Here is a 23489-nt window from a genome sequence, read left to right on the forward strand (position 1 = left end):
CTTGTTATTTACTTTTATGCTTTCTCTCTTCTTCTCCATGTCTATGATGAACATTAGTGAGTAGACTTCTCTTGTCTTAGGATTGTTGGATAAGTCTAATGACATAATCCTAATCAAACCAAGCTTTAAACCTTAATCTTATATAACCCTAATCTCTAATCTAAATTCACCGCTTTAACATGGATTAACCATTATCAAACTGTGGAAACGAAAGTGGAGGGCTTGATAATTGTTCGTCCATCATCTCAAATATCAATTCATAAAACGAAAGTGGAGTTTTGATATTCGAACAAGTGAATTTAGACAAAGATTGTAAAGGCAGCGAAATAGTCTTTACAGTCTTTGAGACATATAGTTTCGAACTTCAAGGATTCTAAATTGTGATCAAGTCAGCGAAATAGGCTTGGTTGCAACTTAGGACCAAAATCTAATAGTAATCAAGTCAGCAAAATAGGCTTGGTTGCTAGAGGAACAAAAGGGAAACTGTCTTTAGATGTTAGGTCTAACATAAGGTTATAAGTTTAATAGTTTGGTTTGTGAAGGACTTGTCGTTAGAATGAACCAATAATCCCAAGGCTTTTATCTTTTCTTTTATTATTTGCTTTTAATTAAAAAACCCAAACCTTTCTACCTTATAAATCTTCAGTCTAATCATTATCTAAAGTTAATTGAATTCATAACTCCCTGTCGGAACGATACTCATCTTTTTACTACTTCGGTAAGACCGTGCACTTGCGGTTTTATCCCATCACCCTAGAGTTTATTTACTTGGTTTTGGTTCATTTGTCCCAATTATTTTAAAGTTGTAAAATGAGAGACGAACTTTGTCGAAAATGATCTTTAAAACCAAATATTTTACAAACCTTTTGTGAATAGTTCACATGGTTGTTATCTCGATTTTGGGGTATCAAGTCATTAATTAGGCAAGATGATCTCTTCATCGGGGAAATCGAACTTAATTGGTCGGTAATCATCAAGAGGTTGGTAGGCAAGATGATCGGCAAGAATGCTACCTTTGATTGCTTTTTGAGCCTTGAACACAATGTCATATTCAGACAAGAGCATCTGCCAGCGTGCAATCTTCCCAGTAACAACAGGTTTCTCGAAGATATACTTTATCGGATCCATTCTGGATATCACCCAAGTTGTATGATCTCGATCTCTTCCTGGTGAGGCTGAATGGCTTTTCCGTCTTGCTCAAGCAGTCGAGTGATCTCATATGGTATATCATCATCCTCTTCATCTTTGGCTTCATACACAGGGAATTCAAAATTTGGAGGAACCGTAGGGTTACTGTGTTCAACGGGTTTATTATGGTTCAAACTGCGTAGAATGGTTGAATGATTTTAGAAAAGGGTTTTTTTTCTTTCATGCAGATCTTTGAAATTAATAAGAAAAATAAAGATGTTTTGGTTTTTTCTGGCATTACCATTATTTCCAAGGAAAAAAAAGCACTAAAAATAAAAGCCGTGAAAGAAACGACGATTTTTATTAATAACGGCGATGCCGAAACAAACATGCCCTTTCAGAAATATCACTTTCGCCTCGGGCAGAGCGAGAGGATTGTTATTTTGAAAAACGAAACACTTAAGCAACAAGACACATCACTCGGAATTATGCATGATTGAAGGAATGTTGATGGCATCCCAATTTCTCGCAATGCCTCCTGGTATAACAAACATAGGCCTAGGACTACATTCAGTTGCATCTTCAGTAATTGCATTGACAAACCCAGCACTGTAGAAGGTTCCTGTGGAGACTCCTGAAGTTGGGGAATATCTGAGACCCTCTTTGTGCTTATTCTCAAGGAGTTGTATTAACTTGCCCCAGCCGGCAGCTTGTCCTTCTTGGATGTCATTGACAGTCAGATAATTGTCGTTCATCAGGCTCTGGATGTCATTCTGAACAACGTAGAAACCCCAAGTATTATGGTGGCATTTTGGGCAATTGGCATGATCATGGTCAAACAAGGAGGCTTGGCATAGCTTGATGTGTAGCGGTACCAGAGGAGTTGCAACATTACGGACGTCAAGACTGGGAACTTCTTCATAAGTCTCGATCATGTTCACAGCAGCGTGATTCGGAAGAGGATTGTCAAGAACATGAGGGACATTGTTCTCAAAAGTTAACTTTCCCTGATCAATGGGCTTCTTTACAATGTACTTCAAAGCGCAACATCCTTCAACATCATGGCCCAGAGCACCTTGATGGAAATCGCACTTGAGGTCAGAACGGAACCTGGGAGGCAACGGGTTAGGTGGAGGCTTGCCCTGCCTGGTTATGCAGTGCCCTTTGAGAAGTAGAGTCGGGAGTAACTCGGCATATAGCATCGGTATCGGAGGAAAGGTAGGTCTAGCTTGTTGCTGCTGTTGTTGTTGAGCTGGTGGCTGTTGTTGCATTTGCTGAACGATGGCATTAATGTGTACCTGAGGTTGACCCGATGGTAGAGGATACTGATGATAGAATGGTGGGAAGAAAGGATGCTGAGAGTATTGCATGTACTAGTACGGCGGAGGTAGCTGAGCAGCATTGATGGGGGCAACAGTAGCCATGGATTGACTGGTTCCGGCAAATACCATCCCTACTTCTGTCTCTTTCTTCTTATGATGACCATTACCATACTTCCTTGATGCATTTGCAGAGGATTCACCTTTCTCAAACACAATAATGCCGTCTCTGACAGCCTCTTCTAAGCGGGTTCCCATGGTGACCATCTCAGAGAAGTCACTTGGAGCAGCGATGATCATTCTTTCGACATAATCCTTTTTCAGAGTCTTCAGGAATGTCTGAGTCATCTCCTCTTCATTAAGAGTAGGAGTAACACGGGCAGCTTCCCCCCTCCATCTCTGTGCATACTCGCGGAAGCTTTCATCTTTCTTCTGTAAAAGGGGCTTGAGGAATTCCCTGTTTGGTTTCAGCCTGGTGTTGAACCCATAGTGGCTTTTGAAAGCAGCAGCCAATTCATCAAAAGTGTGAATGTCGTCTCGGCTCAAGCTGGTATACCATTCTGCAGCATCTTCCATTAGACTATCCTGAAAGCAGTGGATCATGAGTGAATCATTGTCTGAGTAGTTAGCCATCTTCCGGACATATTTGATGATGTGATTCTGTGGACAAGTTAGCCCATTGTATCGGTCGAAATCCGGAACCTTGAACTTCTTAGGGATATCCACCTTCGGTACCAAGCAGAGATCATGAGTCTTAACAGTATCACTACTTCCCCGATTAGCTTTGATTTCCCGACGGAGTTCCTTAGCAAGTTCCTCCATCCTTTCTTCCATGGTTCTAATCACGGGGATGCTTCCGCGATGCGCGTTGATGTTAACACCTTGAGATATGGCATGCACAATGGGCTCAGTGACAGTGGCCGTTGATGTTACACGCTTGGTGAATCAATTTGATGATAATTATTTTGATAATAATGATGAGATGAGAATTGCATATGTATGTATATATGATTTAGTGATTCCTTTGATGATGATGATTGCTTGCTTGTGACTTTAAAATGAAGAATAAGGTGGGTAATCCTTTCTTTGATTGTTGTTGATGAAAGATGAGCTTATGTCGATGACTTATTTAGAGATTGAATATGCTTGCTATGCTATGATAGTAATGTGATAGCTTGAGGTGTATGGAATGGGGGATAATAATCATGTGATGTTAGTATTCTAGGAGGGACGGGTATGTATATGTGCTATGTATGAAATTCTTGAATGCTTATGATTGTTTATATTTGATTATGATTGATGTGAAGCTAACCCAAGTGGTTTTGACCGCCTACCTGTTTGTATGAATGGGTAGAAGGAGTGCAGGAATAGTTTGCTTGGTTAGTGCTTGGATAGCGGGAGCTTTCTTTGTTATCGTTTTCTTTCAAGTCTTAGAGTAGGATCTGATCTAGGATGTCTGTCCTTATGATTATTCTAGATTTATGTTGTTGATATTTTGCCCATATGTCGGGACTTTGAGATTATTATGATGATATATATTGATCTTAGGACATGTATATTTGGAGATGTATGAATTGTATCCACTGCGACTGTTGAGAAATTTTATATATGCATGTTGATGTTATTTACTAAAGACGTAGCGTCTATTTCTTGAATATATGTTCTATTCGCGTGTTTTATCGCTTTAATAGAAATAGGGCGTTACAGTCAGCTTTGGGCCGAACTCACTAATCTGCAGGGTTGTTTTCAGGGGCATTGGTTGTTTGTTTGGGATTTTAACGCGGTGCTTGGTGCTCATGAAAAAAGGGGCCGCAACCCTCCTTTACGTGTGTCTTGCTTTGATTTTGCACATTGGACTAATGCTAATTTAGTGACTCACCTTCCCACTTCAGGTCCTATGTATACATGGCATAATGGTCGTTTTGGTTTAGAAAATGTTGCCCTTCATTTGGACAGATGTATTTGTAATGAAGATTGGATTTCTTTCTGGCGGCTTAGTAGTTGTAGTGCTTTGGTTCGTCATCAATCTAACCTCCACCCGCTCTTGCTGTCTCTTGAGGTTAATGTGGTTAAGCACGTGGTACCTTTTAAATTTTTAAAGCTTGGTCGGAAATTGAGGATTGTCGTAGTCTGGTTAGTCATAACTGTTCTAGGAATGTTCAAGGTAGCTGCATGATGAGTCATTTATATGTTATTTTAATATGTTTTTTAGTTTAGTTTTAATTAGATTTTATATAATTTTATATTAGTATTATTTCCTTTTTAGGATAGTTTACTTTAAAATGCAATTTATTATATTTCAGGGAAGAATATTGGATGGAGAGAGTCTTGGAGCAAAAGAAAGGGATTTGGAGCAGATTGGACACAAAAACATGAAGATTGGGAAACAAAATATATCTCCCACAAGTCAGAAGCCTGGCACGGCCCGTGCTAGCCTTGGCACGGCCGTGCCACCCTCCAGAGACCTTTTGCTGCTTTTGCTTTGACTCCAAGCTATTATATTTTGGCGCACAATCTACCGAGGAATATTCTTGGAATATACTTGCTTAGATTTTAAGTCAATTGTGTACTATAAATAGAGTAGCTAGCCATCACTAATATTCATCTTTACTTGGAATACAATAAGTGACATTTGCTTTTCTAAATAAAGTTCTTTTCCTTTCCTTTATTTTATTGTCTTTTACTTTCATGCTTTCTCTCTTCTCCCCCATGTCTACGATGAACATGAGTGAGTAGACTTCTTCTTGTCTTGGGATTGTTGGATAAGTCTAAATGACATAATCCTAATCAAACCAAGCCTTAAGCCTTAATCTTATGTAACCCTAATTTCTTATCTGAATTCACCGTCTTAACATGGATCAACCATTATCAAACTGTGGAAACGAAAGTGGAGGGTTTGATAATTGTTCGTCCATTATTCCAAATATCAATTCATAAAACGAAAGTGGAGCTTTGATATTCGAACAAGTGAATTCAGACAAGGATTGCAAAGTCAGCGAAATAGGCTTTGCAATCTTTGAGACATATAGTTTCGATCTTCAAGGGAACTAATAACAATCAAGTCAGCGAAATAGGCTTGGTTGTTAGAGGAACCAAAATCCAATAGTAATCAAGTTAGCGAAATAGGCTTGGTTGCTAGAGGAACTTAAGAGAAACTGTCTTGAGAAATTAGGTCTAACATAACATTATAAGCTTATGGTTCTGGTTTGAGAAGGACTTGTTACTTAGATGAAACCAACGATCCCAAGGCTCTTTTATTATATTGCTTTCAACCATTTAAAAAACCCCAATCTACAATCTCTTCTCTCTTCTAATCATCTCTAAAGGTTAATTAAATTGAACTACTCCCTGTCGGAACGATACTCTTTTATACTACTTCGGTAAAACCGTGCACTTGCGGTTTTATCTCATCACTGCATGGTTCATTTACAGTTGAAATTGAAAATTTTGAAGTTGGCTTTCAAGACTTGGAACCGCACAGTGTTTGGTGACGTAGACAGGCAGGTTAGGTTGGCTTTAGAGGAGGTAAATCGCATCCAACTTTTGATTGACTCTGAAGGATTTTCGGATGCTATTTATATTCAGGATCTAGAGGCTCAGTTGATTCTCACTAAGGCTTTGAATTATCAGGATATTTTATGGAAGGAGAAAGCAAGGGATCAGAATTTTATTAATGGGGATTGCAACACTTCCTATTTTCACAGACTTGCTAAGTTCAAGGCAACCGCCAAACCTATCACTCTTCTCTATAATGGGGATAAAATTATTACAGAGCCTGCAAATATTGAGGTACATGTGCTTAACTATTTTACATCCATTTTCAGCATTGATAATAATATGTGTAAAATGATATGCTGGATCGTTATGTTCCTTGTTTGGTTTCGGAGGAGGATAACCATAATCTTCTTAGGCTCCCTTTGCGTGAAGTGATTAAAAATGCCGTGTTTGATTTGAATGGGGATGGTTCTCCAGACCCAGATGGTTTTGGTAGTCACTTTTATCACACTTTTTGGGATATTATTTAAATGGATGTCATTTATTCGATTCAGGAGTTTTTTACTACGGGTACTCTCCCGCTTAATATAAAATTTCAATATGCTGGTTCTTATTCCTATGGCAATAGGGGTGAAGGCAATGGGAGACTTTCGCCCTATTGCTCTTGCAAATTTTCAATTTAAAATTGTTACGAAGATATTAGCTGACAGGCTCTCTATCTATGCGCATCATTTCTCCGGAGCAACGGGCTTTTATTCATGATAGGAATATATCGGGATGTATTATTCTTGCATCAAAGGTCGTTAATAGGATTGATAAAAGGCAGTTTGGTGGCAATGTGGCTTTGAAGGTTGATATTAAAAAGGTATTTGACACGTTAGATTGGAATTTTTTGGTTGCGATGCTAAAAAAATTCGGTTTTTCTTTGGTGTTTACGAACTGGATCCTTGCTATTTTGCACTCAGCTAGGCTTTCTATTTTGGTGAATCGTAAGGCGGTGGGATTTTTTACTTGTTCTTGTGGCGTCCGTCAGGGGGATCCTCTTTCTCCACTTCTCTTCTGTATTTCTGAAGAGGATCTTAGCAGGGCAATTTCTATGGCTTGTTATGCGGGAAAGATTGTGCCTATGTTTTATTGTCGTGGGACTTCTATTCCTATCACATTTTGTATGCCAATGATGTTCTAATATTTTGTGCAGGTACTAAACAAAATATTAGATGTTTACTGAAATTTTTTAATGAATATTCTGAGGTGTCTGTGCAGATTATCAATAATAGCAAAAGTCGGTTTTATTTGGGGGCTATGACGACCTCTCGTTCTCATATGATTGCGGGAAAGCTCGGGTTTAGTGATGGTACCATTCCTTTTACTTATCTTGGCTGCCCTATTTTCAAAGGCAAGCCGAAAGGGATCTACTTCCAATTTATTGTCGATGGAATAAAGGTAAAGATTGCAACGTGGAAAGGTACAATGCTCACTATTATGGGACGGGTGCAGCTTATTAAATCCAATATTCATGGTATGCTTGTGTATTGTTTTCATGTTTATATGTGACCAAAACGTCTTCTTCATCAGTTAGACACTTGGATAAAAAAAAAATTCATCTAGAGTGGTGACATTAGCACTCGCAAAGTGTGCACTGTTTCTTGGAAGATTATGTGTCGACCTTGGGCAGCGGGTGGTCTCGACATTAAACCAACTTGGCTCGTTAATGAGTCCTTGATTCTTCATCTTGCTTGTTCCCGGAACGAAGCCTGTGTCTATGACACCTTATCGTATGTCAGCTTCTGAGTTGGCCGAGTTGAAGAAACAATTAGAGGATTTGCTCGAGAAAAAGTTTGTTAGACCAAGTGTTTCATCTTGGGGAGTGCCAGTTTTGCTAGTGAAGAAGAAAGATGGTAGCATGAGATTCTGTATTGACTATCAACAGTTGAACAAGGTGACAATAAAGAATAGGTATCCACTTATGAGGATTGATGATTTGATGGATCAGTTAGTGGGTGCAAAAGTTTTCAGCAAGATAGATTTGAGATCGGGTTATCACCAGATTAAAGTAAAAGATGAAGATATGCAGAAGATAGCTTTCAGAACGCGGTATGGTCACTATGAGTACAAAGTTATCCCTTTCGGTGTTACGAATGCACCTGGAGTATTTATGGAGTACATGAATCGCATCTTTCATGCATTTTTGGATCGGTTCGTGGTTGTTTCTATCGATGATATTTTGATTTACTCCAAGTCTGAAGAAGAACATGCTGAGCATTTGAAACTGGTTTTGCAAGTGTTGAAAGAGAAGAAGCTTTATGCGAAATTGTCTAAATGCGAATTCTGGTTGAAAGAAGTGAGCTTTCTTGGACATGTTATTTCTGGTAGTGGTATTGCGGTAGATCTATAACACCTCGTTTTCCCAACGTAAAAATTTCATTTATTTAATCAGAGTAATTCACATAAACGGAATGTCACACTTCTTTTCTTAAAATCATAAACGGAATAATTAATTAATTATCCTTCAAAATTCAATAACATAATATTTAATACTTCGTAGCGGAATTTATTCGAACATCTAAAATAATATTGGCACGAAGGCCTCATCAAAGTATCTCATAAAAATCCAATTAACAACTTAATCATGTAAATTCATAAGCAATACGTAAGGAATATAAAAGCATGCAACAAAGTTCCCATCCCGTTACGTATCAGAGTACCTAAAGACACACATGAGAGATAATCCACTCACGACAGCAATCTAATAGCAACTTAAACTCGATCACCTGCAAGTTACTCATACGAAGAGCAACATTTCCAAGCAGAAGGGATGAGATTTCACAAAACAATAATATCAAGCATATAATTCATTAATTATATTTAACAACATAAATAACTTCATATATTAGTAATAATAATCATTTATGTAATGATTAATTCTTAATAACTCAACCAACTTCTAATTATTATTAACTTCATATTCATCGCATTATATACATCATCACTTAGCACATGATAATCAAATCATAACCATCATCATATAACATCATAAATCATCACATCATAAACATCATCTTATAACATAAACGACACAACATAATCATCATCTCATAATAACATAAACAACACAACATAATCATCATCTCATAATAATATAAACAACACAACATAATCATCATCTCATAATCATATAAAGAACAACATATTCATCATCTTATAATAATAACATAAGAAACAACATATTCATCATCTTATAATAACATAAGCAACAACATATTCATCATCTTATAATAACATAAGCAACAACATATTCATCAATATTCCATGGTTTGTCTTTATCAACAACTTCAACGATTCATCAACGACAACGTCAACCTGACAACACAACTACGTGAGAGTACACCACCTCTTATAATACGACAACGTAAGAATACACCACCTCTTAAGAATAACAACGTAGGGGTACACCACCTCTTATAAACGACAAGCAAGAGTACACCGCCTCTTAAAGAATAACAACGTAAGAGTACACCACCTCTTATAAACGACAAGTAAGAGTACACCGCCTCTTAAAGAATAACAACGTAAGAGTACACCACCTGTTATAAACAACAACGTAAGAGTACACCACCTCTTAAAGAATAACAACGTAAGAGTACACCACCTCTTATAAACGACAAGTAAGAGTAGACCACCTCTTAAAGAATAACAACGTAAGAGTACACAACCTCTTATAAACAACAACGTAAGAGTACACCACCTCTTAAAGAATAACAGCGTAAGAGTACACCACCTCTTATAAACGACAAGTAAGAGTACACCACCTCTTAAAGAATAACAACGTAAGAGTACACCACCTCTTATAAACAACAACGTAAGAGTACACCACCTCTTAAAGAATAACAACGTAAGAGTACACCACCTCTTATAAACGACAAGAGTACACCACCTCTTAAAGAATAACAACATAAGGGTACACCACCTCTTATAAAACACCTGAACATAAACAGTCACCAAAAACAGCTTCAACTACGACTTCAACAACTTAGAAAACATTAACAACTTAAGACTCCAATACTTTGGAAAGACAACTTACAACTTTACAACTTAGACCAATGATGAGTCATTTATTGACTATTTTAATATGCTTTTTAGTTTAGTTTTATTTAGATTTGATATAATTTTATATTAGTATTATTTCCTTTTTAGGATAGTTTACTTTAAATTGCATTTTATTATATTTCAGGAAAGAATATTGGATGGATTGAATCTTGGAGCAAAAGAAAGGGACTTGGAGCAGATTGGACACAAAAATATGAAGATTGAGAGACAAAATATGTCTCCCACAAGTCAGAAGCTTGGCACGGCCCGTGCTAGCCTTGGCACGGCCGTGCCACCCTCCAGAGTGTCTTTTGCTGCTTTTGCTTAGATTTTAAGCTACTATATTTTTAGCCCAAATGTAATAGCTTAGATTTTAAGTCGATCAAATGCTATAAATAGAGTAGCCATCCATCACAAATATTCATCTTTACTTGGAATACAATAAGTGACAATTGCTTTTCTAATTAAAGTTCTTTCTTTTCCTTTACTTTCATGTCATTTACTTTTATGCCTTCTCTCTTCTCCCCCATGTCTACGATGAACATGAGTGAGTAGACTTCTCCTTGTCTTGGGATTGTTGGATAAGTCTAAATGACATAATCCTAATCAAACCAAGCTCTAAGCCCTAATCTTATGTAACCCTAATTTCTTATCTGAATTCACCGTCTTAACATGGATCAACCATTATCAAACTGTGGAAACGAAAGTGGAGGGTTTGATAATTGTTTATCCATCATTCCAAATATCAATTCATAAAACGAAAGTGGAGCTTTGATATTCGAACAAGTGAATTCAGACAAGGATTGCAAAGTCAGCGAAATAGGCTTTGCAATCTTTGAGACATATAGTTTCGATCTTCAAGGGAACTAATAATAATCAAGTCAGCGAAATAGGCTTGGTTGTTAGAGGAACCAAAATCTAATAGTAATCAAGTCTGCGAAATAGGCTTGGTTGCTAGAGGAACATAAGAGAAACTGTCTTGAGAAATTAGGTTTAATGTAACATTATAAGCTTATAGCTTTGGTTTGAGAAGGACCTGTCATTTAGAGGAAACCAACGATCCCAAGGCTCCTTTTATTATTATATTCTTTCAAACGCTTGAAAACGCCCAACTTACAATTCTCTTCTCTCTTCTAATCATCTCTAAAGGTTAATTAAATTAAACTACTCCCTGTCGGAACGATACTCTTTTATACTACTTCGGTAAGACCGTGCACTTGCGGTTTTATCTCATCAAGTTTTTGGCGCCGCTGCCGGGGAGTAAACTAATTTGATTAACTCTTTCCTTTTGATTAGAACTCTCTTCTCTTCCTCTTTTCTTCTACTTCTTTCTTTTATTTTACCACTAACTTCTTGGGTTCTCGGTTTCTTATGCGAAGAAGTAAAAGTCTCGGAGAATTTATTCCTGAGATCGAAAGATTTTTGCATAAGAAAAAGAGAGAGGCACAAAATAATACTGTTGTGGCTGAACGCACTCTCAAAGAGTATGCTACTCCTTCAACGGAAGAGCCACAAGCTATTATCGTGTACCCAACGGTTGCGGGTAATAATTTCGAAATGAAGCCTGCACTACTCAATTTAGTGCAGCAAAATCAGTTTTCTGGATCACCCACTAAGGATCCAAATCTCCATATTTCTTCCTTCCTTAGACTCAGTGGCACCATAAAAGAGAACCAAGAAGCCGTAAGACTTCATCTCTTTCCCTTTTCCTTAAGGGATAGAGCTAGCGCTTGGTTCCATTCCCTAGAAGTCGGTTCCATTACTTCATGAGACGATATGAGGCGAGCATTCCTCGCCCGATTTTTTTCCCCATCTAAAACCGCTAAGCTTAGAGACCAAATCACACGTTTCAATCAAAAAGATGGGGAGTCTCTCTATGAGGCGTGGGAGCGTTTCAAGGAAATGCTTAGACTTTGTCCCCACCATGGCCTAGAGAAGTGGCTTATAGTCCACACGTTTTATAATGGCTTGTCATATACCACTAAGATGTCTGTTGATGCAGATGCAGGTGGAGCTCTAATGAACAAAAACTACACGGAGGCTTATGCTTTGATTGAGGACATGGCTCGGAATCACTACCAATGGACCAACGAGAGAGCCGTCACCACTCCTACTCCCTCTAAGAAAGAGGCAGGTATATACGAAGTCTCTGAATATAACCACCTTGCTGCTAAGGTCGAGGCATTAACCCAAAAAATTGAAAAACTTAATGTTAATACTGTCCCACCTTCTTCTGCATCCCCTCCTTGTGAAGTCTGTGGTATAACCGGTCATATAGGTGTTGATTGTCAGTTAGGTAGTGCTGCCAATATTGAGCAACTGAATTACGCTCAATACAACCAAGGAATGAGGCCAAATCAAAATTTTTACAAAAATCCTCAAGGTTCCTATGGACAAGCAGCACCACCTGGCTATACAAACAACCAGAGAGTGGCTCAGAAATCAAGTTTGGAGATTTTTTTAGAAAATTGCATTGCTAATCAAAATAAAAATCTTCAAGAATTCAAAAACCAAACAGGATTTCTGAACGACTCTCTCTCCAAACTCAATACCAAGGTTGATTCCATCGCCACACACACCAAAATGCTTGAGACCCAAATCTCCCAAGTGGCCCAACAAGTGGCCACCTCTTCTCAAACACCAGGAGTCTTTCCTGGTCAACCTGAAACAAACCCCAAAGCCCATGTCAATGCTATCTCTCTTGGGGGCAGTAAGTTAGAAGAGACCATTACTAAAGCCAAAAGTGTCAAGGGAGAGAGTGTTAAGCTTCTAGGTGAGAAGGATGCGATAAAGAAACCACTTGATAAGAACAAGGCCCTTAACCCATTAAGGCTTACTAAGCTCAACTTGGAGGCTCAATTCGCTAAATTCTTAAACATACTTAAGAAGATTTGCATTAAGATTCCCTTTACCGAAGCTTTGTCTCGCATGCCTCTATACGCCAAGTTTTTAAAAGAAATTTTTTCAAAGAAAAAGGCTATAGATCACAAAGAGACAATAGCTTTGACTAAGGAAAGTAGTGCAATCGTCAAGAAGCAACCCCAAAAGCTTAGAGATCCAGGTAGTTTTGCCATCCCTTGTGTGATCGGGAAAGAGACCGTTGACAAAGCCTTGTGTGATTTAGGAGCCAGTGTTAGTTTGTTGCCTCTATCCCTCTTTAAAAAGATGGGAATAGGAGAGTTGAAACCTACCGAGATGATATTAAAATTAGCTGATCGTTCGGTTATCCCGATAGCTGGATACGTTGAAGACATACCCGTTAAGATAGAAGGGATATACATCCCAACTGACTTTGTGGTTGTTGACATCGAGGAAGACCACGATTGCCCTATGATCCTAGGAAGACCTTTCCTCGCTACTGCGGGCGCTATAGTTGACGTTAAGAGTGGTAGGATAGTTTTTCAAGTAAGTGAAGACATGGTAGGATTTGAGTTTGAAAATATTAAGGAAGGTCCCGCCCTTTATTATTGCAATATGGTCAAAGAGCATAATGTGAAAGAACGCTTTTTAGCGTCATCTACACAATACAACATCTTTGACCCTTTCTAATGGACACTTTCTTTTAACGTCAAGCTAATGACTATAAAGAAGCTCTTCGTGGGAGGCAACCCACGCATTTAACTGCTTTTGTTTTTGTTTTTGTTATTTTAAATTATTTTGTAGGTCATTGTCCGAGAAGAATTCAAGAAACAGAAAATTTTGAAGCCTCGCCCTCCAGAACCTTGGCACGGCCCGTGCTCACACTGGCACGGCCGTGCCAGACCTTGATACACCAAAACCGGCCATATTCCAGAATGTTGGCACGGCCCGTGCTAAGCTTGGCACGGCCGTGCCCGATCCCAGGTAGGTATAACCTTACCTTTTGGCCTTCTACTTCCTTCACTCTCAAACACAAACTTCTCTCTACCTTCAACCTTCTCTCTCAAACCTCCATAACCATACAACCACAAACCTCCACAACCACCCCCAAATCTCACCGATTCACAAAATTTCTCCACCCAATCAATCACTAACACCATTCCAATCATAACCCACCATTCAAAAACCAATTTCACCCATCCCAGCAACATCACCCAAATTTGTCACCCTCATAAACCTAACCCAAAAACCTGAAATTTTTCACCAATCTCCATAACCCAACCCCTAAAACTCACTTAAACCTTCACCACATCACTCCACCAACCTTTTTCCGCCATAACAACCCACACCCAAACCATCACCACCACACCAAAAGCAAGGTCAAGGCAATGGCTTCAAAGAGAAGTGGTAAAGAAGTTGCATGCTCGTCTGGGGGACCTCCTCCAAAGAAGAAAACGCAAGCCAAGAATCATGGCATCACCTTCAGGGACAACAAGCAAAGGGATAGGTACAAAATTCTAATCTCTAAACCTTTACATCCTTGCAGGTACCCTGATAACCATGACTTGAATAAGCTAGGTATTAAAGATAATGTGTTTAATCTGCTAGAAAGGTTAGGATGGGTTGATATGTTGAGACCTATGAGAGGGTATGAGAATTTCACCTATGAATTTTTAAGTTCTATTGTTTTTACGAAAGATAAGTTGAATTTTGATAACCCTAACCATAGAGTTTCTTTCTGGCTTTTGAATATTGATCATGAGATGTCCCTTCAGCACTTCTGTGATGAGATGGGCTTCGCAAATGCGGGGTTCATTCACGACTCTTGGGATAAAAATTTAAAACCGGTTGCCTATCAACCCGCCGCCTTTTGGGAGCGAATTACAGGTCTTGACCAGTTTAAGACACGTGCCAACAAAGCTAGCAACATTCACAACCCCGTACTTAGGTACCTTCAAAGGGTTATGGCTTGCACCATTAGGGGACGGACAGAACTAGGGAACACTAGGAACGATGAACTCTTCATGTTTTGGGCTATGCTGCACAACCAACCCGTTAACACTTGTTTTTACTTGCTTGACTACCTTTCCCTTATAGGAAATAGGTCCGATAGTAGGCGAGAAATAGTAGTTGGTGGTATCATTACATACATAGCTACGCGGTTCGGCGTGAGTGAAGACCAAGGGATAAACAAGATTGAGGGTAACAATAGACTAAACATAGAAACCCCTATCTCTATGAATTTCATAAAACCTCGAGTCCCCTTTGTTTATACACTCAAGCTCAATGTGCCCACTTTGATTTTATTGCCTAACCCATCTCGAACTAACACCGAGGTGGAAGCAAATTTGTTGTATGTTAATGATGACCCACAGGTGCACATAGAACAACATAATGAAGAATCAGAAGGTGCAAACTTGCACCAAGAAGAGGAAGGTGCACAATTGCACCATGATGAGGAGCACCATGACCCTGATGAAGGTGAAACACATGAAGATGCAAGATGGGCATGGATGACTACCGAGGTCGAAAGAATAAGCACCGAGCAACAAAGGCAAGGTCTTGAACTAATGGGCATAAGGAACGATGTCCAAAGGGGCAACCGCATATCCGAAGAAAATAACCAAATGCTTCGGAACATGATGCACCACTTTCACCTCCAAGGTCCTCCATATGGACCTCAATGATAAAAATGTGAGCTTTCCTCTTCCTCTCTTCCCCTCTTTCTCTTCCTCCTCCTTCTTCTTCTTCTTCTTCTTCTACCTCTCCTTCTCTTTTACTTTTCTTTTATCTTGAATCATTGAGGACAATGCTTCTCCTATGTGTGGGGGGAGCCTAATAAAGTGTCTTTAGTCGTAGTGTTTCCAAACTCCCTTGAACTTTATTCTTTTGTTTTGTTTTATTGTAAAAGGCATGGTTAAGTAGCTAATTTTTATTGAAAATATCATGACACAAAAATTTTCACTGTCTCCTCTTATTTTGTTGATTCTTGTACATGAAAGCAAACTCTCGTGTTTTAAGTCTTCTTGATATACCCACATCTTGTTTTAAAGTGAATAAAATTCTCCAATGAGAAAAACACAAAGTTGCTTCCCTTGAGTAAATGTATGAATAGGTATTTTAAGGAAACGCGTTTTAATCTTAGTGGTGCATTAATCTTTAAAGATTCTCAAAGTGCCAGTAGTATAAGTTAGTATAAGGGAGTTCATAAAAAGCCAAAAAGCCAAATAAATTCCAAGATCTCATCATTGAATCTAGATTGGGGAAGGAGGTAGGCCCTCCGACTTCCTACGTGAAGATGATTGTTATCTTGAGGAAAAACTTTAAAAAGCATCATTGAATCTAGATTGGGGAAGGGGGTAGGCCCTCCGACTTCCTACGTGAAGATGATGTTTTAAGGGATACCATTAAATCTAGATTGGGGAAGGGGGTAGGCCCTCCGACTTCGTACGTGAAGATGTTGTTCCTTAAATAAAGAACTTAAATGTGCAAATGGCAAAGAACAAAGATTCTCAAATACTCCCATCTCTCTTATATGAATTATAGAAGGAATCTTTCTTGGTTGGTTTAGTGCTAGGATTAGACCATGTTTCCTCATAATGCCTATCTTATACAGGAGCAAGAAAAGGGTTGGACTTCACACACACACTCATTTGAAACTTGATCGTTGGGTTGAATAAAAATTATAAGAAATGCTTGAGTTTGTGAATAGTGTACATTTGGAATTTAAGCCCTTGAGGAGACATGTGCTTTAATTGAATTGTCATTTGATAAAATTGTTTGTGCTACTATGTTTATGCCTTTTGCTTGAGGACAAGCAAAGATTCAAGTGTGTGGGAGTTTGATGAGTCATTTATTGACTATTTTAATATGCTTTTTAGTTTAGTTTTATTTAGATTTTATATAATTTTATATTAGTATTATTTCCTTTTTAGGATAGTTTACTTTAAATTGCATTTTATTATATTTCAGGAAAGAATATTGGAAGGATTGAATCTTGGAGCAAAAGAAAGGGACTTGGAGCCGATTGGACACAAAAATATGAAGATTGAGAGACAAAATATGTCTCCCACAAGTCAGAAGCTTGGCACGGCCCGTGCTAGCCTTGGCACGGCCGTGCCACCCTCCAGAGTGTCTTTTGCTGCTTTTGCTTAGATTTTAAGCTATTATATTTTTAGCCCAAATGTAATAGCTTAGATTTTAAGTCGATCAAATGCTATAAATAGAGTAGCCATCCATCACAAATATTCATCTTTACTTGGAATACAATAAGTGACAATTGCTTTTCTAATTAAAGTTCTTTTCTTTTCCTTTACTTTCTTGTCATTTACTTTTATGCTTTCTCTCTTCTCCCCCTTGTCTATAATGAACATGAGTGAGTAGACTTCTCCTTGTCTTGGGATTGTTGGATAAGTCTAAATGACATAATCCTAATCAAACCAAGCTCTAAGCCCTAATCTTATGTAACCCTAATTTCGTATCTGAATTCACCGTCTTAACATGGATCAACCATTATCAAACTGTGGAAACGAAAGTCGAGGGTTTGATAATTGTTTATCCATCATTCCAAATATCAATTCATAAAACGAAAGTGGAGCTTTGATATTCGAACAAGTGAATTCAGACAAGGATTGCAAAGTCAGCGAAATAGGCTTTGCAATCTTTGAGACATATAGTTTCGATCTTCAAGGGAACTAATAACAATCAAGTCAGCGAAATAGGCTTGGTTGTTAGAGGAACCAAAATCCAATAGTAATCAAGTCAGCGAAATAGGCTTGGTTGCTAGAGGAACATAAGAGAAACTGTCTTGAGAAATTAGGTCTAACGTAACATTATAAGCTTATAGTTTTGGTTTGAGAAGGACTTGTCATTTAGAGGAAACCAATGATCCCAAGGCTCCTTTTATTATTATATTCTTTCAAACGCTTGAAAAACCCCAACTTGCAATTCTCTTCTCTCTTCTAATCATCTCTAAAAAGTTAATTGAATTGAACTACTCCCTGTCGGAACGATACTCTTTTATACTACTTCGGTAAGACCGTGCACTTGCGGTTTTATCTCATCATGTTTTTGGCGCCGCTGCCGGGGAGTAAACTAATTTGATTAACTCTTCCTTTGTAATTAGAATCCTTTTCTCTCCCCTCTTCTTCCCTTCTTTTCTTTTTTTTTTCTTTTCTACACTTGACTTTTTGGGTAGCCTTAAAAATAATAGATAACATGGCTGAGGAACGCACTCTTAAGGAGTATTCGATCCCTTCTTCGGATGAGCCATGCACTATTATAGTTTACCCAACGGTTCAAGGTAGCAAATTCAAAATAAAACCTGCACTACTAATTCTGGTACAACAAAACCAGTTCTCTGGATCACCCTCCGAAGATCCAAATTTACATATCTCAACCTTTTGGAGACTTAGTGTAACTTGCAAAGACGACCAAGAAACCGTCAGGCTAAATCTCTTCCCTTTTTCTCTAAAAGATAGGGCTAGCAATTGGTTCAATTCTTTAAAGCCCGGTTCCATCACCTCATGGGACCAACTAAGGCGAGAATTCCTTTGCCGTTTCTTTCCCCCATCTAAAACCGCCCAACTTAGGGGAAAGCTTTACCAATTTACTCAAAAGAACGGGGAATCTCTTTTCGATGTGTGGGAACGTTTTAAAGAAATACTTAGACGTTGTCCCCATCACGGTCTAGAAAAATGGTTAATCATCCATACCTTTTATAATGGTCTAACATCTAGCACTAAATTGACTATTGATGCAGCTGCAGGTGGTGCCATAATGAACAAAGACTTCACAACAGCTTATGCGTTGGTTGAGGACATGGCTCTAAACCTTTTCCAATGGACAGAAGAAAAAGCAATCATCGATCCTTCACCCTCTAAAAAAGAGGCAGGTATGGATAAAACCTCTTCCATTGACTATCTATCTACCAAGGTGAATGCGTTATCTCAAAAACTTGATCGCATGAGCATTTGTGCTAGCACACCTACCCTCTCATCTCCTTGTGAAGCATGTGGCCTATCTAGTCATTCTAGCACCGATTGCAACCCAAGTAGTGTTGAGCAGTTAAACTTTGTTCAGAATGGCCAAAGAGTTGTTCAAAAATCTCACATTGAGCTTTTAATGGAAAACTATTTTCTTAAACAATCCGAACAGCTCCAATAGCTCAAGGATCAAACTAGACTTTTGAACAACTCTCTTGCTACTCTCACAACAAAGATAGACTCCATCTCCTCTCACAACAAAACTTCTGAAACTCAGCTCTCCCAGGTAGTTCGTAAGGTTGACCTCCCCAATAAAATGAATGCTGCTACACTTAGGAGTGGTAAGCCACTCGAAGACCCCATAAGGGGAACCAAAACCGATGACAGTGAGAAGGAGAGCTGCGAACCACCATCTAGGGAAATCAGGGCAGAAAGAGAAGAACCACGAGTTGAGGAAAACACACCACCTCCCTTCAAACCAAAAATTCCCTTCCCACAAAGGTTTGCCAAATCAAAGCTAGATAAGCAATTCAAAAAGTTCATAGAAATTATGAACAAGATATATATTGATGTGCCTTTTACCGAAGTCCTAACCCAAATGCCTACATATGCTAAATTTTTGAAAGAAATCCTTTCTAAAAAAAGAAAGATTGAGGAAGGTGAGACGGTTAACCTTACGGAAGAATGTAGTGCCATCATCCAAAATAAATTGCCACCAAAGCTTAAAGATCCAGGCAGTTTTTCCATACCTTGTGTCATAGGGTCGGAAATTGTGAAGAAAGCTATGTGTGATCTAGGAGCCAGTGTCAGCCTAATGCCTTTATCCCTTTATGAGAGGTTGGGAATAGGGGAACTTAAATCAACAAGGATGACCCTACAACTAGCGGACCGTTCTGTTAAGTATCCAGCTGGAATCATAGAAGATGTCCCCGTTAAGGTAGGAGAGGTATACATCCCCGCTGATTTTGTTGTAATGGAAATGGAGGAAGACAATCAAGTGCCAATTCTTCTAGGAAGACCTTTTCTTGCTACTGCAGGAGCTATCATTGATATGAAAAAGGGTAAGCTTGCCTTTAATGTCGGTAAGGAGACTGTTGAATTTGAACTTGCTAAACTAATGAAAAGTCCTTCCATTAAGGACTCTTGTTGCATGATAGATATAATCGACCATTGTGTGAAAGAGTGCTCTTTAGCATCAACTACACATGATGGTTTGGAAGTATGCTTAGTAAACAATGCAGGCACAAAACTAGAAGGGGAGGCAAAAGCTTATGAACAGCTGTTGGATAGAACTCCTCCAATGAAAGGTTTAAGTGTGGAGGAGTTAGTGAAAGAAGAGCCAGCACTCCTACCCAAGGAAGCACCAAAAGTAGAACTTAAAACACTTCCATCAAATCTAAGGTATGAATTCTTGGGCCCTAACTCTACCTATCCTGTTATTGTAAATGCAAGTCTCGATGAAGTAGAAACTGAAAAGTTGCTTTATGTCCTCAAGAAATATCCTAAAGCTATAGGGTACACCATTGACGACATTAAAGGAATAAATCCTTCATTGTGCATGCATAGAATACTTCTTGAAGAAGACTATAAACCCTCCATTGAACATCAAAGAAGGCTAAATCCTAATATGAAAGAAGTTGTGAAAAAAGAAGTCTTAAAACTCCTAGATGCAGGTGTTATTTATCCAATTTCTGATTCCAAATGGGTTAGCCCCGTACAAGTTGTACCAAAAAAGGGTGGTCTCACAGTTATAAAAAACGATAAAAATGAATCCATTGCCACTAGGACCGTCACCGGTTGGAGAATGTGTATTGATTATAGGAAGCTTAATAAAGCAACCCGTAAAGATCACTTCCCTCTCCCTTTTATAGACCAAATGTTAGAAAGGTTAGCTAAGCATTCACATTTTTGCTACTTAGATGGCTATTCTGGATTTTTCCAAATACCCATTCACCCTAATGACCAAGAAAAGACAACTTTTACATGCCCCTTTGGGACCTTTGCCCCTAGAAGGATGCCTTTTGGTCTCTGTAATGCCCCTGCTACTTTTCAAAGATGCATGATGTCTATTTTTTATGAATTTGTTGAAAAGATAATGGAAGTCTTTATGGATGATTTTTCTGTAAATGGATCTAGTTTTGATGATTGTTTGACTAACCTTGAAAAAGTTTTGGAAAGATGTGAACAGGTGAACCTAGTCTTAAATTGGGAGAAATGTCACTTCATGGTAAGAGAAGGAATTGTCCTAGGACACTTGGTCTCCGACAGAGGTATAGAGGTAGACAAAGCAAAAATCGAAATTATTGAAAAAATGCTACCTCCCACCTTAGTCAAAGAAATTCGAAGTTTCCTAGGACATGCAGGGTTCTACCGCCGTTTCATTAAAGATTTTTCATCAATCACTAAACCACTAACAAGTCTGCTTCTCAAAGACGTGGACTTTGTCTTTGATGATTCTTGTTTGCAGGCATTTTGCAGATTGAAAGAAGCACTAATTACCGCCCGAATCATACAACCACCAGATTGGAACTTGCCTTTTGAAATAATGTGTGATGCAAGCGACTATGCGGTTGGAGCAGTGTTAGGTCAAAGAAAGGAAAAAAAGATGCATGCCATATATTACGCCAGTAAGACCCTAGATGGGGCACAGGTAAACTATGCCACAACAGAAAAAGAATTGCTAGCAGTTGTCTACGCCATTGACAAATTTCGGCAATACTTGGTGGGATCAAAAATCATTGTTTACACAGATCACTCGGCCATAAAATACTTGCTAAACAAAAAAGATGCCAAACCGAGATTGATCCGATGGATTTTGCTCCTCCAAGAATTTGACCTTGAAATAAAAGATAAAAAGGGCGTAGAAAATGTTATCGCTGACCACTTGTCCCGACTTTGGGAGACCAATGAAGATGAGTTACCCTTGGATGATTCATTCCCGGATGACCAACTCTTTTTATTGGCACAAACTGACACACCTTGGTATGAAGATTTTGTTAATTTTCTTGCAGCAGGAGTATTACCGCCTGAGTTAACTACCAACAAAAGAAGAAATTCTTCAATGACCTCAAGCACTACTATTGGGATGAGCCCTACCTCTTCAGAAGAGGCTCAGATGGTATTTTCAGGAGATGCATTCCTGAAAACGAGGTAAGTAGTATTCTAACTCATTGTCACTCCTCTTTTTATGGCGGCCACGCCAGTACACAAAAGACTTCTTTCAAAATTCTTCATTCTGGTTTCTGGTGGCCATCACTTTTCAAAGATGTGCATCTCTTTATCTCTAAATGTGAAAAATGTCAACGCACCGGTAACATTACTAAAAGAAATGAAATGCCTTTGAACAACATCCTTGAAGTAGAAATTTTTGATGTTTGGGGTATTGATTTTATGGGAACTTTCCCCTCCTCTTTTGGGAATCAGTACATATTAGTAGCCGTTGACTATGTGTCTAAATGGGTTGAAGCTATTGCCTCCCCCACTAATGATGCACAGGTTGTTATAAAACTTTTTAAAAAGGTCATTTTCCCTAGGTTTGGAGTGCCACGAGTTGTGATAAGCGATGGAGGGTCTCACTTCATTTCAAGACATTTCGAAAAACTTTTGCAAAAACTTGGAGTGAGGCACAAAATTGCGACACCTTATCACCCCCAAACTAGCGGACAAGTGGAGGTCTCAAATAGACAAATCAAGGCTATCCTTGAAAAAACTGTTTCATCCTCTAGAATAGATTGGTCAAGTAAGCTTGACGATGCCCTTTGGGCCTATCGAACGGCTTATAAGACCCCCATTGGAATGACCCCTTTTAAACTTGTCTATGGGAAATCTTGTCACCTTCCCGTTGAGCTCGAGCATAAGGCCTATTGGGCAATTAAAAACCTCAACTTAGACCCCAATTTAGCCGGTGACAAAAGAAAACTTCAATTACACGAGCTAGAAGAACTTAGGATAGATGCCTATGAGAATGACCGCATTTATAAGGAGAGAACTAAGAACTGGCATGACAAGAAAATCATCAAGAAGCACTTCAAAAGCGGTGACCTTGTACTGCTCTTTAACTCTAGGCTCAAGCTCTTTCCAGGTAAATTACGGTCACGATGGTCCGGTCCTTTTCAAGTTCGCACGGTCTACCCTTATGGGGCGATTGAAATCTTTTCTGAAGAGACAGGATCCTTCACGGTTAATGGACAAAGGCTTAAAATCTATAATACCGGAGAAGTAAATGAAGTAGTGGCTGATTTCACCCTTAGTGACCCGCCTTAAGGATTTTTATCCTTATCTTCGTCAAGCTAGTGACGTTAAAAGAGCGCTTCGTGGGAGGCAACCCACCAATTTAATTGCCTTCTTTGTTTTCTATTATTTCTCTTTGTTTTGTAGGTAAGTGTCCGAGATCGATTAAGAAACGAAAGAAAAATCAAAGTTCCAAGAACCAGAAAGGTGGCACGGCCGTGCCAAGAACCACAACCCCAACTTCCTAAAACTTTGCAGAATGATAGCACGGCCCGTGCTACAGCTGGCACGGCCGTGCCAACCTGAAGGCCTCCGGAGTTCTAAATTTCGACAAATTGTGAGCTTTCTGCATCCTTTCTCACTTTTTCCTTATTTCTTTCGTTTCTAA

At 38.8% G+C, this 23489-nt stretch overlaps 2 non-coding genes and 1 pseudogene across 2 annotated transcripts; 1 reads left to right on the top strand and 2 right to left on the bottom strand.

The window, feature by feature from the left end:
* The first annotated feature begins 3348 nt into the window (after positions 1–3348).
* LOC120576061 (uncharacterized) lies at positions 3349–23134 on the top strand (annotated as a pseudogene).
* Positions 11853–11959, bottom strand: LOC120576227 (small nucleolar RNA R71). Its single transcript, XR_005642304.1, has one exon. It is a non-coding gene; the product is annotated as a small nucleolar RNA R71 (small nucleolar RNA).
* LOC120576281 (small nucleolar RNA R71) lies at positions 18471–18577 on the bottom strand. The gene has a single exon (XR_005642359.1). It is a non-coding gene; the product is annotated as a small nucleolar RNA R71 (small nucleolar RNA).
* Positions 23135–23489: the final 355 nt, after the last annotated feature.

Source organism: Medicago truncatula, chromosome 6 (assembly GCF_003473485.1).
Source record: "Medicago truncatula cultivar Jemalong A17 chromosome 6, MtrunA17r5.0-ANR, whole genome shotgun sequence".
Lineage (NCBI taxonomy): Eukaryota > Viridiplantae > Streptophyta > Magnoliopsida > Fabales > Fabaceae > Medicago > Medicago truncatula.